This window comes from Ovis canadensis, chromosome 1 (genome assembly GCF_042477335.2).
Source record: "Ovis canadensis isolate MfBH-ARS-UI-01 breed Bighorn chromosome 1, ARS-UI_OviCan_v2, whole genome shotgun sequence".
Classification (NCBI taxonomy): domain Eukaryota; kingdom Metazoa; phylum Chordata; class Mammalia; order Artiodactyla; family Bovidae; genus Ovis; species Ovis canadensis.
Window position 1 is genome coordinate 247,584,019 of NC_091245.1, and position 18,371 is coordinate 247,602,389.

Genomic DNA, 18,371 nt, shown 5'->3' on the forward strand with positions numbered 1-18,371 from the left:
AATTTAACTCAGATGATCATTATATCTACTACTGCGGTCAGGAATCCCTCAGAAGAAATGGAGTAGCCATCATGGTTAACAAAAGAGTCTGAAATGCAGTAGTTGGATGCAAACTCAAAATGACAGAATGACCTCTGTTCATTTCCAAAGCAAATTATTAATATCACAGTAATCCAAGTCTATGCCCCAACAAATAATGCTGAAGAAGCTGAAGTAGAATGGTTCTATGAAGACCTACCAGAACTTTAAGAATTAACACCCAAAAAAGATGTCCTTTTCATTATAGGGAACTGGAATGCAAAAGTAGGAAGTCAAGAAACACCTGGAGTAGCAGGCAAATTTGGCCTTGGAATACAGAATGAAGCAGGGCAAAGACTAACAGAATTTTGCCAAGAAAATGCACTGGTCATAGTAAACACCCTATTCCAACAACACAAGAGAAGACTCTACACACGGACATCACCAGATGGTCAACATTGAAATCAGATTGATTATACTCTTTGCAGTCAAAGATGGAGAAGCTCTATACAGTCAATAAAAATGAGACCAGGAGCTGACTGTGGCTCAGATCATGAACTCCTTACTGCCAAATTCAGACTTAAATTGAAGAAAGTAGGGAAAACCACTAGACCATTCAGGTATGATCTAAATCAAATTCCTTATGATTATACAGAGGAAGAAATAGATTTAAGGGCCTAGATCTGATATATAGAGTGCCTGATGAACAGTGGATGGAGGTTCGTGACATGGTACAGGAGACAGGGATCAAGACCATCCCCATGGAAAAGAAATGCAAAAGAGCAAAATGGCTGTCTGAGGAGGCCTTACAGATACCTGTGAAAAGAAGAGAAGCAAAAAGCAAAGGAGAAAAGGAAAAATATAAGCATCTGAACGCAGAGTTCCAAGGAATAGCAAGAAGAGATAAGAAAGCCTTCTTCAGCAATCAAAGCAAAGAAATACAGGAAAACAATAGAATGGGAAAGACTAGAGATGTCTTCAAGAAAATTAGAGATACCAAGGGAACATTTCATGCAAAGATGGGCACAATAAAGGACAGAAATGGTACTGACCTAACAGAAGCAGAAGATATTAAGAGAGGTGGCAGGAATACACAGAAGAACTGTACAAAAAAGATCTTCATGACCCAGATAATCATGATGGTGTGATCACTCACCTAGAGCGAGACTTCCTGGAATGTGAAGTCAAGTGGGCCTTAGAAAGCATCACTATGAACAAAGCTAGTGGAGGTTATGTAATGCCTGTTGAGCTATTTCAAATCCTGAAAGATGATGCTGTGAAAGTGCTGCACTCAATATGCCAGCAAATCTGGAAAACTCAGCAGTGGCCACAGGACTGGAAAAGGTCAGTTGTCATTCGAATTCCAAAGAAAGGCAATGCCAAAGAATGCTCAATTGCACCATTGCACACATCTCACAGGCTAGTAAAGTAATGCTCCAAATTCTCCAAGCGAGGCTTCAGCAGTTCGTGAACCATGAACTTTCAGATGTTCAAGGTGGTTTTAGAAAAAGCAGAGGAACCAGAGATCAACTTGCCAACATCTGCTGGATCATCGAAAAAGCAAGAGAGTTCCAGAAAAACATCTATTTCTGCTTTATTGACTATGCCAAAGCCTTTGACTGTGTGGATCACAACAAACTGTGGAAAATTCTGAAAGAGATGGGAATACCAGAGCACCTGACCTGCCTCTTGAGGAACCTATATGCAGGTCAGGAAGCAACAGTTAGAACTAGACATGGAACAACAGACTGGTTCCAAGTAAGAAAAGGAGTACATGAAGGCTGTATATTGTCACCCTGCTTATTGAACTTTTATGCAGAGTGCATCATGAGAAACGCTGGGTTGGAAGAAGTACAAGCTGGAATCAAGATTGCTGGAAGAAATATCAATAACCTCAGATATGCAGATGACACCACCCTTATGGCAGAAAGTGAAGAGGAACTAAAAAGCCTCTTGATGAAAGTGAAAGAGGAGAGTGAAAAAGTTGGCTTAAAGCTCAGCATTCAGAAAATGAAGATCATGGCATCTGGTCCCATCACTTCATGGGAAATAGATGGGGAAACAGTGGAAACAGTGTCAGACTTTATTTTGGGGGCTCCAAAATCACTGCAGATGGTGACTGTAGCCATGAAATTAAAAGACGCTTACTCCTTGGAAGGAAAGTTATGACCAATCTAGATAGCATATTCAAAAGCAGAGACATTACTTTGCCAACAAAGGTCTGTCTAGTCAAGGCTATGGTTTTTCCTGTGGTCATGTATGGATGTGAGATTTGGACTGTGAAGAAGGCTGAGACGCCGAAGAATTGATGCTTTTGAACTGTGGTGTTGGAAAAGACTCTTGAGAGTCCCTTGGACTGCAAGGAGATCCAACCAATCCATTCTGAAGGAGATCAACCCTGAGATTTCTTTGGAAGGAATGGTGCTAAAGCTGAAACTCCAGTACTTTGGCCACCACATGCGAAGAGTTGACTCATTGGAAAAGACTTTGATGCTGGGAGGGATTGGGGGCAGGAGGAGAAGGGGAAGACAGAGGATGAGATGGCTGGATGGCATCACTGACTCGATGGACGTGAGTCTGAGTGGACTCCGGGAGATGGTGATGGACAGGGAGGCCTGGTGTGCTGTGATTCATGGGGTCGCAAAGAGTTGGACACGACTGAGCGACTGAACTGAACTGAACTGAACTGAACTGATGATATCAACATGAGAAAAATGAGACCTCTTGACACACAGAGAAGAGCACTAGAAAACTTGCATACTTCCATCTGGCACAGAGTGTAGAGAGAGAAAAATAAATGTCCCCTAAAATATGAACAAGAAGCCAGGAATCATGCTGTTCAGCCCAGTGAATTGTATGGTCTGCAAAACCTAAAAAGAATTTACTGGAAAGTGGCTTTAGGTTGGTCATGCTCCAGGTGACTGGCAGAAGCAAACACAAATTATCTCTGGAATATTTTGATGGAAATCCAGTCTGAAGCCATCCCGGGACAACATTGATTATAAGATAAATTTCAGAGATGTTATAGCGAAGGGAAAAGGATGTGTGCCAAATTGACTGCAAATATGGTCCCACTACTTTTCTTCCCTGAATTCATGCTCTTTGCACCATGACTTTGCAGGTTCTTCCATGAGGAAGTCTATTTCCCCAACACTTCAGTTTCTGCTTGCCTCATGATCTGTTTGGACCAATACAATATGACAAACATATGGTGTGCTCATTGCAAACCTAAGCTCAAGAGGCCTTGCAAAACTTCCATTTGGTTTTTGAACTCTGCCATTTCCAGGCAAATAAATCCTCACTAATCTGCTGATAAACAGAGGGACCATATGGAATAGAGTCAGTGTACCTCTACCCAGGTTTTGCTAGACCACCCAGCTCCCAGCCAACTCAGCAGCTGATCACAGATGCATAAGCAAGTTTGTATGACATTGTGTAAGCCCACCCAGGTAAGCAAACCACCATATAAGCTAGTAAGCAAGAATATTTACTTTTTTAGGCATTATATTTTGGGGAGTATTATCATACAATAGCTAGCTGAACAACATATATCTTAAAAATCAATGAAGAATAGTACCAACATGCACCTTAACAAGCTATGTTAAGAAATTAATTCACCTAATACCTTTAAAATCCTTCATACATGGTAAGTCTCAAAATATGCTATCTAAAATTATTTATTGAGTTATTACCATATTCAAATGAGACTCTTTTGTCTCCAACTTTACTCATAAATAAAACAGGAGTTCTGATTTGCAGAATGATTATGAAGATCAAATGCAAGCAGACGTATTATAACTATAAGATACTAAATGAAATGTTATTATGACTGCAACTACACAAAAACAAATAGCTACAACATAATAATGTATTTGTCCAGAGAGGTATAAACATGCAAGTAAACCCAGAGAAAGCAAATGATGAATTCTGTCTGGGAGACTCAGGGATAGATTTATATAGAAGGAAGCATTTGTCAAATACAAAAGGATAAGAAGGATTTGGTAAAGCAAAGGTTACTATGAAGAAAAGCATGGAAGGCATTCCAGGTTAAAGAAACTTACTGTACAAAAACTTAAAGATATGAAAGCATCTGCCATATGGCCATCTTGCCTAACTGTTTGATGTAACAAAAGTGGAAATTGTAAGAGGAAAAATGGTCTCAAACAAGGCTAGCATGTTACATGGAAAAGCTATTCATATATCTGACTAAGCAAAAATGACTTTCTTCTTTATGTAATGTACATCATCAGAGGTTCCTAAGAAGGTGAATATAACAAAATCTATTTTAGACATAAAATTCTGGTATCAGTGTAGATAAAAGATTGGAGGGAGTAAAGTAAACACAATCATTGAGGTGAAAAATGGTCAGAATGTGATCTAAGTGGGAAAATTAAAGAACTAGAAAAAAAAATAAAGTAGAGATCATGAACTCCTTATTGCAAAATTCAGAAGTAAATTGAAGAAAGTAGGGGAAACCACTAGACCATTCAGGTATGACCAAAGTCAAATCCCTTACGATTATACAGTGGAAGTGACAAACAGATTCAAGGGATTAGATCTGATAGAGTGCCTCAAGAACTATGGACAGAATTTCATGACATTGTACAGGGGGCAGTGATCAAGATCATCCCCAAGAAAAATAAATGCAAAAAGGCAAAATGGTTGTCTAAGGTGGCCTTACAAATAGCTAAGAAAAGAAAAGCTAAATGCAAAGGAGAAAAGGAAAGCTATACCCATCTGAATGCAGAATTCCAAATAATAGCAAAGAGACATAAGAAAGCCTTCATTCAGAATCAATAGAAAGAAATAGAGGAAAACAATAAAACGGGAAAAACTAGAGATCTCTTCAAGAAACAGAGATACCAAGGAAATACTTCATGAAAAGATGGGCACAATAAAGGACACAAATGGTATGGAACTAACAGAATTAGGAGGTATTAAGAAAAGGTGTCAAGAATATACAGAAGACTATACAAAAAAGATCTTCATGACCCAGATAACCACGATGGTGTGATCACTCACCTAGAGCCAGACATCCTGGAATGTGAAGTCAAGTGGGCCTTAGGAAGCACCACTACAAAAAAAGCGAGTGGATGTGATAGAATTCCAGTTGAGCTATTTCAAATCTTAACAGATGATGCTGTTAAAGTGTTGCATTCAATGTACCAACAAATATGGAAAACTCAGCAGTGGCCACAGGACTGGAAAATGTCAGTTTTCATTCCAATCCCTAAGAAAGGCAATCCCAGAGAATGCTCAAACTATTGCACAATTGTATTCATCTCACACGCTAGCAAAGTAATGCTCAAAATTCTCCAAGCCAGGCTTCATCAATGCATGAGCTGTGAACTTCCAGATCTTCAAGCTGAATTTAGAAAAGGCAGAGGAACCAGAGATCAAGTTGCCAACATCCACTGGATCATTGAAAAAGCAAGCGAGTTCCAGAAAAACATCTATTTCTGCTTTATTGACTATGCCAAAGCCTTTGACCGTGTGGATCACAATAAACTGTAGAAAATTCTGAAAGAGATGGTAATACCAGACCACCTGACCTGCCTCCTGGGAAATCTGTGTGCAGATTAGGAAGCAACAGTTAGAACTGGATATGGAACAACAGACTGGTTCTAAATTGGGAAGGAAGTTCTCAAGGCTGTATATTATCACCCTGCTTATTTAACTTATATGCAGAGTACATCATGAGAAATGCCAGACTGGTTGAAGCACAAGCTGGAATCAAGATTGCTGGGAGAAATATCAAAAACCTCAGATATGCAGATGACACCACCCTTATGCCAGAAAGGGAAGAGGAACTGAAGAATCTCCTTATGAAAGTGAAAGAGGAGAGTGAAAAAGTTGGCTTAAAACTCAACATTCAAAAACTAAGATCATGGCATCTGGTCCTATCACTTCATGGAAAATGGATGGGGAAACAATGGAAACAGTGACAGACTTTATTTTGGGGGGCTCCAAAATCACAATGGTGACTGCAGCCATAAAATTAAAAGATATTTGTTCCTTGGAGGAAAAGCTTTGACAAACCCTGACAGCATATTAAAAAGCAGAGACTACTTTGCAAACAAAAGTCTGTCTAGTCAAAGCTACGGTGTTTCCAGTAGTCATGTATGGATGTGAGAGTTGGACTATAAAGAAAGCTAAGCATTGAAGAAATGATGCTTTTGCACTGTGGTGTTGGAGAAGACTCTTGAGAGTCCCTTGGACTACAAAGAGATCAAACCAGTTAATTCTAAAGGAAATTAGTTCTGAATATTCTTTGGAAGGGCTGATGCTGAAGCTGAATCTCCAATATTTTCGCCTCCTCATTCGAAGAACTGACTCACTGGAAAAGACCATCATGCTGGGAAAAACTGAAGGCAGGAGGAGAAGGGGACAACAGAGGATGAGATGGTTGGATGGCATTATCAATGTGATGGACATGATTTTGAAAAAGCTCTGGAAGATGGTGATGGACAGGGAAGCCTGGCGTGATGTAGTTCATAGGGTCGCCAAGAGTCAGACATGACTGAGCGATTGAACTGAACTAGGAGAGAAGCATTTGGAAGATACAAGACAATGAAAACTCATAAGTGCCCCTTGATGTAGCAAGACCTGAACTCATTGTTCTCACATGTTTTACTGCATGTGATCCCTCTAAATTAAGAAACTTGAACATACTGTCCATGATAATATAACTGGTGATGAAAACTTTAGTCAGCCTGCCTCCAAAATTCAGAACTTTTACTGTTATGTCTTGCTTACCTGTTTACAGAAGAAAAACATAAATCAAATTATACCATTGATCTTGTTTGTGACACCAATTGTCTTGCTGCTTACACTGTTTGCTGAACCCAGCGTAGGCAAGGTGTGAACTAAGAGGCTGGGAGAAGACTCAAGGGGCCCTAGGAACTGCAGATACGTTTACTCTCTCCTGGATATGCAGCAGCCATATCAGCAGACACACTATATTCTCTCCTCTCATGGCTGACTCAACAGACACAGCCATGAGGCAGCAGTAATGTGATGCCACTTCTTCTGGGTGGAGCTCATAAATATGTGTACCAAACATAACCCATGATAAGCAAGTAGATCTTGATGTGCATGCTCAGTACTATAGATGATCTCAGTGCTATACAGAATCATTATTTACAAAATGTGGGGCTAGAGAGTCTGAACACACCATCTTGGCCAATTTGCTCTCTCCCACACAAATATACTACATCCCTCATGTATTTGTTGTAATTATTTATTGACTTTACTTCCAGATACCAAATGAAACCCACCTATGAAACATAAATAAACTTTGAATTAATTCACTGAATTATCATAGGAATTCATTTTTGAGAATATATCTTGGACAAGTAAGACTTCTTTGAGTAGTGAAGTTAAAAAAATAAAGAATCACTAATCAAGTAGGATGCAACACTGGGGATGCCCAAAGAGCAGAAAAATTTTATGAGTAGGCTAAGGTCAGGGGATAAAAAGTTCTGAGAGGAAAATGTTGGTAGTGAACATAATAAGGTGTCTAGATGCCAGACTATAGAATAATTTTTGAGGAGTTCTCAGCCCTAAAAAGATAAAAAGTATGCAAACAATCTTACAAAACATGTGGAGAGATACCATGCACTCAACTTAGTGAGTTGTTGCAGAATTCGGAACTAAGAATAATAAGAAGGTTTTAGAGGAAGTCCAGTTTTTGACTTCCTGAAGGAAAATGTGTTCTATTATCTGGAGCTATCCAGCTAGGAAAAGAGTTCATTCATGGAGTTGTAGTCCCTCGGGGCTTGCCCAGTGGCTCAGTGGTAAAGTATCTGCCTGCACTGCTGGAGACACAGGAGACACGGTTCAGTCTCTAGGTTGGGAAGATCTCCTGGAGGAGGGGATGGTGATCCAGTCCAGTATTCTTGCCTGGAGATTCCCTTGGACAGAAAGCCTAGAGGGCGATAGTCCATGGGTTCACAAAGAATTGGACATGACTGAGCAACTAACATGCACACACACACACACACACGCACACACACACACTCACACACACCTAACATCTAACCACCTTATTTTACAAATGAGGAAATTGAGACCAAGAAATTGTATGAAACTTGGATACAGTCAGAAAGTAAGCTTATTTAATAGAAATGCACATAGAAGTCATTAAAACTATAAAGTACTATACAAGTTTGGGCATAATTGGTGCTAAAGTCAGGCCTAGAACTAACCTCTTCTTATTGGTAGGTCAAGGCTTCTGTTACTTTTTCATAATATATGTTTGGTGTTCCTTGACATTGTGACTCACTTAGCTATTATATCAGCGGACAAACACAAAATTGGGCAAATTCATTTAATCCTCCTGAATCTCAATTTCTACACCTGCAAAATGAAAATAATAATTGTACCCACAACATACTGTTGTTCTGAAAATTAAGTGAGAAAGATCATATAAAGCTAATAGCCTGGAACATAGCATACCATAATTGTTATTGATATTTATTGTTACTATTATTAATATTATAATTAGTTACCAATTCACTAATTGCAGCTAGTTTCCCGCAGCAAAATTAGTATTCCTTCTCAAAATTATTGTTCTACTTTTTAAAAGTATCTTGATGATGGACTTTGAAATGAGACAGATCTGAGCACAAATGGCAGCATTTCCAATTACTAACTGAGGCATCTTGAGCAAACTATTGAAAATCCTAACATTCATTTTTCTAGGTAAAAAATAGAGTGATACTATCAATATCTACTTGAGTAGTGAGTTTTAAGAGGAAAGGCATGGGGAAAAAAAAGTATCCTCCTCTTATTTATTAAAGTTTTCAGTAAATTACTGCAACCATCATGATTTATTATATTACATTATTAAACACCTTGAAGGTTTTGTGGTCCATGCCAACAATACAGTGTAGAGAAAGAGCCCAGAGGTCAGCAAGAGTACTGCACCTAGGCAATGTGTTTCAGTTCGGTTCAGTTCAGTTCAGTCGCTCAGTCGTGTCCGACTCTGTGCGACCCCATGAATCACAGCACGCCAGGCCTCCCTGTCCATCACCATCTCCCTGAGTTCACTCAGACTCACGTCCATCGAGTCCATGATGCCATCCAGCCATCTCATCCTCTGTCGTCCCCTTCTCCTCCTGCCCCCAATCCTTCCCAGCATCAGAGTCTTTTCCAGTGAGTCAACTCTTCACATGAGGTGGCCAAAGTACTGGACTTTCAGCTTTAGCATCAGTCCTTCCGGAGAAATCCCAGGGCTGATCTCCTTCAGAATGGACTGGTTGGATCTCCCAGCAGTCCAAGGGACTCTCAAGAGTCTTCTCCAACACCACAGTTCAAAAGTATCAATTCTTTGGCGCTCAGCCTTCTTCACAGTCCAACTCTCACATCCATACATGACCACAGGAAAAACCATAGCCTTGACTAGACCTAGTCGACAAAGTAACGTCTCTGCTTTTGAATATGCTCTCTAGGTTGGTCATAATTTTTCTTCCAAGGAGTAAGTGTCTTTTAGTTTCATGGCTGCAGTCACCATCTTCAGTGATTTTGGAGCCCCCCAAAATAAAGTCTGACACTGTTTCCACTGTTTCCCCTTCTATTTGCCATGAAGTGATGGGACCAGATGCCATGATCTTCATTTTCTGAATGTTGAACTTTAAGCCAACTTTTTCACTCTCCTCTTTCACTTTCATCAAGAGGCTTTTTAGTTCCTCTTCACTTTCTGCCATAAGGGTGGTGTCATTGGCATATCTGAAGTTGTTGATATTTCTCCCGGCAATCTTGATTCCAGCTTGTCTTTCTTCCAGTCCAGCATTTCTCATGATGCACTCTGCATAGAAGTTAAATAAGCAGGGTGACAATATACAGCCATGACGTAACTTCACCTAATTTTCCTAGGTTTGCTTTTCTAGTCAGCTATTTGACCACAGCCTCCTGTGTTTAAGGGGTTTCCCTGGTGGCTCAGACAGTAAAGGATCTGCCTGCAATGCAGGAGACCCAGGTTCAATCCGTGCATTGGGAAGATCTCCTGGAGAAGGGAATGGCTACCCACTCCAGTATTCCTCCCTGGAGAATTCCATGGACAAAGGAGCCTGGCACACTGCAGTCCCTGAGGCTGCAAAGAGTCAGACACAACTGAGTAACTAACATTTTCACTTCCTGTGTTCAAGTGTAAACTGAGAACAATGAAAATAAGAGAAAAATTAAGCATTTAATATCCTCTCCTGGGAACGAATGGGGTATAGATCTATTTAGGGGATCTAGCCTGTTTACTGGTCAATACCAACTTGTATGTTATAGCTGAGAGGAGGAAGTGGAAAATGGCCAGGCATCTCTTATCTCTTATTTTGTGTAATATAAAAGAGTAAATACCCTGGATTTTGACCTTAAGGAGAGTCCCTGGGTCAAACCAGAATAGTTCTTCAGAAAGGAATCATCAAGAGAATGTGAGATGCAGTGGAAGGACAACAATACAGCCAACAGGAGGATGTATGTGAGGGTTGAAGGGATGGAGAAAAGAAAACCTGTGCACGGATAAGGTGGCCACGACTGAGGCTAGCTAAGCTTTGTTGTTTTCCTGATGTGCGTGATCAAGATTCCACTTTGTGTTTAAAGAGACAAGACTGAGTGAATAGAAAAAGGTAAAATACATGGAATAGAAAAGCAAGATATCAAGAAAAGTATTTCAACTTGACATTTAATTTGACTTAGGACAGTGGTTCTCAAAGCACAGTCTCTCGACCCATAATATCAACTTAGGTGAGAACTTGTTAGAAATGTACATTCCCATATGCAGCCTATAACTAATGAAAACTTATTGCATAAGGCATGAAACTCTAACTGATGCTCTGTGGTAAACTAAAGGGGAAGGAAATCCCCAAAAAACTATATATATACATATACATACCATATATACACATATATACACATATATACACACATATGTATATGCATGTATACATACATATGCATACATATGCATATACATGTATACATATATACATACACATATATACACACATACATGTATATACATATATACATACATATATACATATACACATATATATACACATATACATACATATATATACATATATACACATATATATACATATTCATATACACATATATACATAACATATATACATATATACATATATACATACCATATATACATATATGTGTGTATATACATATATATACATATATACAAACATATATACATATACATATATACATACCATCTATACATACATATACATATACATATAGCTGATTTACTTTGGTATACAGTACTATCACTGTGGGCAAGGATCCATTAAAAGAAATAGAGTAGCCATGATGGTCAACAAAGGGTTCCAAAATGCATTACTTGGATGAAATCTCAAAAATGACAGAATGATCTCTGTTTCCAAGGCAAGCAGTTCAATATCACAGTAATCCAAGTCTATGCCCCAACAAGTAATGCTGAAGAAGCTGAGGTTGAATGGTTCTATGAAGATGTACAAAACATTCTAGAACTAACACTCCAAAAAAGATGTCTTCTTCATTATAGTGGACTGAAATGCAAAAGTAGGAAGTCAAGAGATATCTGGATTAACATGCAAATTTGGCCTTGGAGTACAAAACAAAGCAGGTCAAAGGCTAAAAGAGTTTTGCCAAGACAATGCCCTGGTAATAGCAAACACCCTCTTCCAACAACAAAAAAGGCTCTACACATAGACATCACCATATGGTCAAAACAAAAATCAGATTGATTATATTCTTTGCAGCCAAAGATGGAGAAGCTCTATATAGTCATAAAAAACTGGGAGCTGACTGTGGTTCAGATCATGAACTCCTTACTGCCAAATTCAGACTTGAGTTGAAAAAGTAGGGAAAACCAATAGACCATTCAGGTATGACCTAAATCAAATCTCTTATGATTATACAGTGGAAGTGACAAATAAATTCAAGTGATTAGATATGATGGAAGGAGTGCCTGAAGAACCATGGATGGAGGTTTGTAACATTGTATAGGAGGGAGTGATCAAGATCATTCCCAAGAAAAAGAAATGAAAAAAGGCAAAATGGTTGTCTGAGGAGGCCTTACAAATAGCTGAGAAAAGAAAAGAAGCTAAATGCAAAGGGAAAAAGGAAATATATACCTATCTGAATGCAGAGTTCCAAAGAAGAGCAAGGAGAGACAAGAAAGCCTTCCTCAGTGATCATTGCAAAGAAATAGAATAGAGGAAAACAATAGACTGGAAAAGACTTGAGATCTCTTTAAGAAAATTAGAGATACCAAAGGAACATTTCATGCAAAGATGGGCACAATAAAGGACAGAAATGGTATGGACCAAACAGAAGCAGAAGATATTAAGAATAGGTGGCAAGAATACATAGAAGAACTATACAAAAAAGATCTTCATGACCCAGATAACAACGATGGTTGATCACTCACCTAGAGCCAGACAACCTGGAACGTGAAGTCAAGTCGGCTTTAGGAAGCACTACTATGAACAAAGCTAGTGGAGGTGATGGAATTCCAGTCGATCTATTTCAAATCCTAAAAGAGGATGCTGTGAAAGTGCTGCACTCAATATGCCAGCAAATCTGGAAAACTCAGCAGTGGCCAGAGGACTGGAAAAGTTCAGTTTTTATTCCAATCCCAAAGAAAGGCAATGCCAAAGAATGCTCAAACTATCACACAATTGCACTCATCTCACATGCTAGTAAAGTAATGTTCAAAATTCTACAAGCCAGGCTTCAACAGTACATGAACCATGAACTTTCAGATGTTCAAGCTGAATTTAGAAAAGGCAGAGGAACTAGAGATCAAATTGCCAGCATCCACTGGATCATTGAAACAGCAAGAGAGTTCAAGAAAAAACATCTACTTCTGCTTTATTGACTATGTCAAAACCTTTGACTGCATGGATCACAACAAACTGTGGAAAATTCTTAAACAGATAGGAATATCAGACCACCTGATCTGCCTCTTGAGAAACCTGTATGCAGGTCAAGAAGCAAGAGTTAGAACTGGACATGGAACAACAGACTGGTTCCAAACTGGGGAAGAAGTACGTCAAGGCTGTATGTTGTCACCCTGCTTATTTGACTTATATGCAGACTACATCATGTGAAATGCTGGGTTTGATGAAACACAAGCTGGAATCAAGATTGCCGGGAGAAATATCAGTAACCTCAGATACGCAGATGACATGACCCTTATGGCAGAAAGCTAAGAAGAACTAAAGGGCCTCTTAATGAAAGTGAAAGAGGAGAGTGAAAAAGTTGGCTTAAAGCTCAACAGTCAAAAAACTAAGATCATGGCATCTGGTCCCATCACTTCAAGGCAAATAGATGGGGAAACAATGGAAACAGTGACAGAATTTCTTTTTTGGGGGATCCAAAATCACTACAGATGGTGATTGCAGCCATGTAATTAAAAAATGCTTGCTCCTTGGAAGAAAAGCTACAACCAACTTTGACAGCATATTAAAAAGCACAGCCATTACTTTACCAACAAAGGTCCATCTAGTCAAAGCTATGGTTTTTCTAGTAGTCATGTATGGACGTGAGATTTGGACTACAAAGAAAGCTGAGCATTGAAGAATTCATGCTTTTGAACTGTGTTGTTGGAGAAAACTCTTGAGAATTCCTTGGACTGCAAGGAGTTCCAACCAGTCAATCTTAAAGGAATACTTTGGCCACCTGATGTGAAGAACTGACTCATTGGAAAAGACCCTGATGCTGGGAAAGATTGAAGGCAGGAGGAGAAGGGGACGACAGAGGATGAGATGGCTGGTTGGCATCACAGATGTGATGGACATGAGTTTGAGTAGGCTCCAGGAGTTGATGACGGACAGGGAAGCCTAGCATGTTGCAGTCTATGGGGTTGCAAAGAGTCAGACATGACTGAGCGATTGAACTGAAGTGAACTGAACAGTAGAAATTAACACAACATTGTAAAGCAACAATACTTCAATAAAAAATTTTTAAAAGAAATGTACATTCTCAGTCCCACTCTAGGCTATTGGATCAGAAACTCTAGGGGTTGTTGGTTATGGAGGGGAAAAATTTTGTGTTGAATAAGTTCTCCAGGTGGTTCTGTTGTGTATAAATTTCAGAGGAAATTTTTCATCATCCTTCTCACTTTGTATTCCAATTGACCATGTCTTTTTTGTGTCTCTACCTGAACCATAAAGATAAGAGAGTAGAATGCAAAGGTTAGACGACTAGGATAGACTTACATAAAGAATTTGCAAATTTCAGACTTCTGAAATTTGCAAATTATTTATAGCAAATATACTAATTCAAAGTGAAGTTTCACAATTTCTAATCACAGCCAATTTTTAATCACAGTCATGCCATGCATGACTTTCAGAAAAGAATAGGCATATTAGACCAGCAGAATAAATAATAAGATCAGAACAATACAGAACAGTATTTGCCAAGTGGAGAGGAAATAGCACTTTGATGGGTTGCACAATGAACTAGGAATGAGATGTCCTAGATAGACCCTTCCCTGACACCATGGCTCCTGCCAGACTGTTTCCGCCCACAGCTCTGAAGGACATTATTTGCTAAAGCCCAGTTGATCCTATGCAAGCAGGACAATGCTGTATAAAGACTGTTGAAGTTCTGTCATAGCCCTGATTCCAGCAAAAGACTAGCATTATAAGAAAAACCCTAAGGGGAAAAAAAAGAAAAAAAGAAAAGAAAAACCCTGTAGTGGAAATAGGTTAAAAAAAAGCAAATAAAAGACTGAAAATTTATTTTCCTCTTTTGGAAAAAAAAAAAAAAAACTGTGCCCTGTCAGAAGGGTATTTGAATAAGTATTCTGCACATCTTGCCTCACTCCTTTCTCATCTGACAAGTCTTATATTGCACTTTTTAGTGGTACGAAGGTTGTTTCTAGTCAACTTAACAAATAGTATGTTCTTTCAGCTGTTTCAGTGCTAGGAAGTTTTCCTTTAATTAGCAATTGAAAAATGGGCTTTTTTTTTTTTAATTAGAGGATAATTGCTTGACATTGTTGTGTTAGTCTCTGGTATACAACATGAACCAGCTATGAAAGTGAAAGTGAAAGTCGCTCAGTTGTGTCCAACTCTTTTCAACCCCATTGACCATATAGTTCATGGAATTCTCCAGGCCAGAATACTGGAGTGGGTAGCCTTTCCCTTCTCCAGGGGATCATCCCAACCCAGGGATCAAACCCAGGTCTCCCACATTGCCGGCAAATTCTTTAGCAGCTGAGCTACAAGAGAAGCCCAAGAATACTGGAGTAGGTGGCCCATCCCTTCTCCAGTGAATCTTCCTGATCCAGGAATGGAACTGTGGTCTCCTGCATTATAGGCAGATTCTTTAGCAATTGAGCCTTCACTATAAGTATATGTATATCCTCTCTATCTCCCTTCCACCCACCCCAACCCTACCAAAACGAGCATTTTAAAGTCATTTCTTGCATTAGTGAGCTTCCCTTTTCATATAGTTACTAAAATCCTTGGTAAGGCGCTAATAAGAATTGCCATTCTGGGTTCCAAAAATTTCAAACTGGGCTATATCTTATTGTGTATTTCATAAAGCCCCATGGGATCATCAGATTCAAAGAGATTTGAAAATACAGAGTAATGCTGTTGCATTCTGATATTATACGATACATTGCCTCTCCTTCACTTTTGTGGTACTTTAAAAAATTAGTCTATAAAATTTTCATGCCAGCTTCAAAGCATTAAAGAGCAGGTAATGAAATAAAGTGGCTTGAAATGAAAAAAGTTCTGAGATTATGGTGGCAGCACAACTGAAATTAGAACAAAGAATTAAAAGTTAAAAAAAATGTTTAGGGAATGCTTTTTAAAAGTTACTATAAGTTCTGATCTGCAAATCCATATGGAGCTAGGAGATGGGATAGGATTTTTTTTTTCAAAGGTAAGGGACCTTTGCAGGAAGCTCGCTGTTTTTAAACAGCATGTTCACTTCTTAATCAAGATCTAGCCTACTCAGTTATAAAAAGGAACAAAACTGGGTCATTTGTAGAGATGTGGATGGACCCAGAGTCCCCCACACTGAGTGAAATAAGTCAGAAAGAGACAAATATCACGCATTAATGAATACATGCAGAATCTAGAAAAAAGGTGTGGTTGAACTTATTTGCAGGGCAGGAATAAAGATGCAAAGGTAGAGAAAGAACTTGTGACTGCGAGGGTGGGATGAGGGGGAGTGGGATGAATTGGGAGATTGGGATCGACATTTCTACATTACCATGTCTAAAATCGATGCCTGGTGGGAAACTGTTGTATGGCACAAGGAGCTTAGCTTGGTGCTCTGTGATGACCAAATTTGGTAGGATAGGGGGTGGGCTGGGAGAGAGGTCCAAGAAGGAGGGAATCGATTATACACACAGCTGATATACTTCACTGTACAGCAGAAACTAACATAACGTTGTAAAGCAACTGTACCCCAATAATTTTTTTAAAAGCTCTAGTTTGCCTGGTATAGAAGTACCCACTCTCTCACGTCAGTTGGAACAGGGAGCCAACAGGTAGAAAGCTTATGTCCAAGGGAGCTGACTGGCCAGTGCTGGTGCTGGAGCAAATTTGGTGTTGAGTGGAAAAGGCATAAAAGAGCTGTGAACGGGGAGAGTCTGGAGAGGAAAAAGAACAGAGTGAAGCCATCTGGCTACCAACAGTGCTAGACAGAAAAGAGTTCATTTGCTTTGCTTGTCAACTGTCTCGACCCCCTACCTGAAGCATAACCACAGGAACCGCAGCATCAAATGAAAGTGGTTTATTTGATAGGAAGTCGAGTCAGCAAACACCAAGAGCCAGACAAACATCAGAGGCACCATGGTCTGTGTAGCTCCCAGATCCTACCGGAACCCTGTGTTTGTTGTATGTGTGATGACTCTGGGGCAGCAAGTACCCACTTTGAAAGAGACTAGATGGGGAGGCAGGTGAAAGGTCCTGATACATTAGCACTGAAACTTCTTCCAGACTCTTTCATTTTTCTCAAACACAGTTTCCTTTGATGTCAGGAAGATACTCTAATATAGAATTTTATAGAAAAAAAAATGATGCTTGTCTTTGTTTTAAAGTTTCACTGCAGTTGTTTCAAAAACAGGACAGAAAGAATGCACAAAACTTTGAATGCCCACTGTGCCATATATTGAAATTTTACTTTGCTTAAATTAATTAGCCTCTTTGACTCAGTTGTTTGACTTTAAAAACAAAAACAACAATATTTCAAATTCATAGTCTTGCAAATCTTTTTAAGCAACAGACCTACATAATCAACTGTCTTAGACACCAACCACCACTTGAAGAGACCAAAGAAGCTCAAAATCACAAATTTCCTAATGAATTTCAGCATCTTTCCCCAAATCTGCTATCTTCTCCCAATAGCTGGTATCACCACATCTACCAGCCCTCTAAGCCAGAAGATAAAGGTCTTTCTGGATTTCTTGGCACACAGTTTAGACCTCTGCTAAACAGATATTTCTTGAAACGACTCCTCCTGACCCTGTCTTTGTTCTGATTCTTATTACTTACCTGGGTTGCTGCTGCTGCTGCTGCTAAGTCTCATCAGTCATGTCCGACTCTGTGCAACCCCATAGACAGCAGCCCACCAGGCTCCCCCATCCCTGGGTTCTCCAGGCAAGAACACTGGAGTGGGTTGCCATTTCCTTCTCCAATGCATGAAAGTGAAAAGTGAAAGTGAAGTCGCTCAGTCGTGTCTGACTCCTAGTGACCCCATGGACTGCAGCCTACCAGGCTCCTCTATCCATGGGATTTTCCAGGCAAGAGTACTGGAATGGGGTGCCATTGCCTTCTCTGCTTACCTGGGTTACTGCAACCATAATAGCTAATTGACTGCCCTCACTCCCAGCTTGCCTTCTCCATTCCCTCTGTCCAGAAAGACAATTTTATCTCTTTATCCTCATTGGACAGAAGGATTGGAAAGGAATGGAGAGAGACACAGGTGGTGGGGACATGACATAAAAATAAATAACGTTGGTGTGGGAATCTGTGCTTTCAGTTTCAACCTATTCCTCCACTCTGATGAATACCTCAAAAAGAATGTCATTAGAAATCAGAAACCAAACCAACAAAAACTGTCTTATTCTTTCCAAAATATCTAACATTTTATCTGTTAGGAATCCTGAAAAAGAACAGAGGAGTCATTCTGGTTTTGTTGATTATTAAACCCAAATATATTGCTGGTGGTGCATAAAATTTCCTTATCACAGTCATATGTCATAACATAGAAAACTTTAGAAATAGCAAAAGCACTTTCTGTTTTGCAGAGGTGCTGAAGCAGTCTTGTTCTCTTTATTTTGTACCTGGCTGGCAGACACAGTGATCTCATAAACAAGTGGGTGACAATTGTGC

General features: G+C 39.4%; 1 long non-coding RNA gene across 1 annotated transcript in view; it reads right to left on the reverse strand.

Annotated features, from left to right (window-relative positions):
- The window catches only part of LOC138425350 (uncharacterized), an 80,354-nt gene extending 62,732 nt beyond the window's left edge, over window positions 1-17,622 (reverse strand). The window contains exon 1 of the long non-coding RNA XR_011251183.1: window positions 17,532-17,622. This is a non-coding gene — a long non-coding RNA (uncharacterized lncRNA). The remainder of the gene's footprint in view (window positions 1-17,531) is intronic.
- Between the last annotated feature and the right edge of the window lie 749 nt (window positions 17,623-18,371).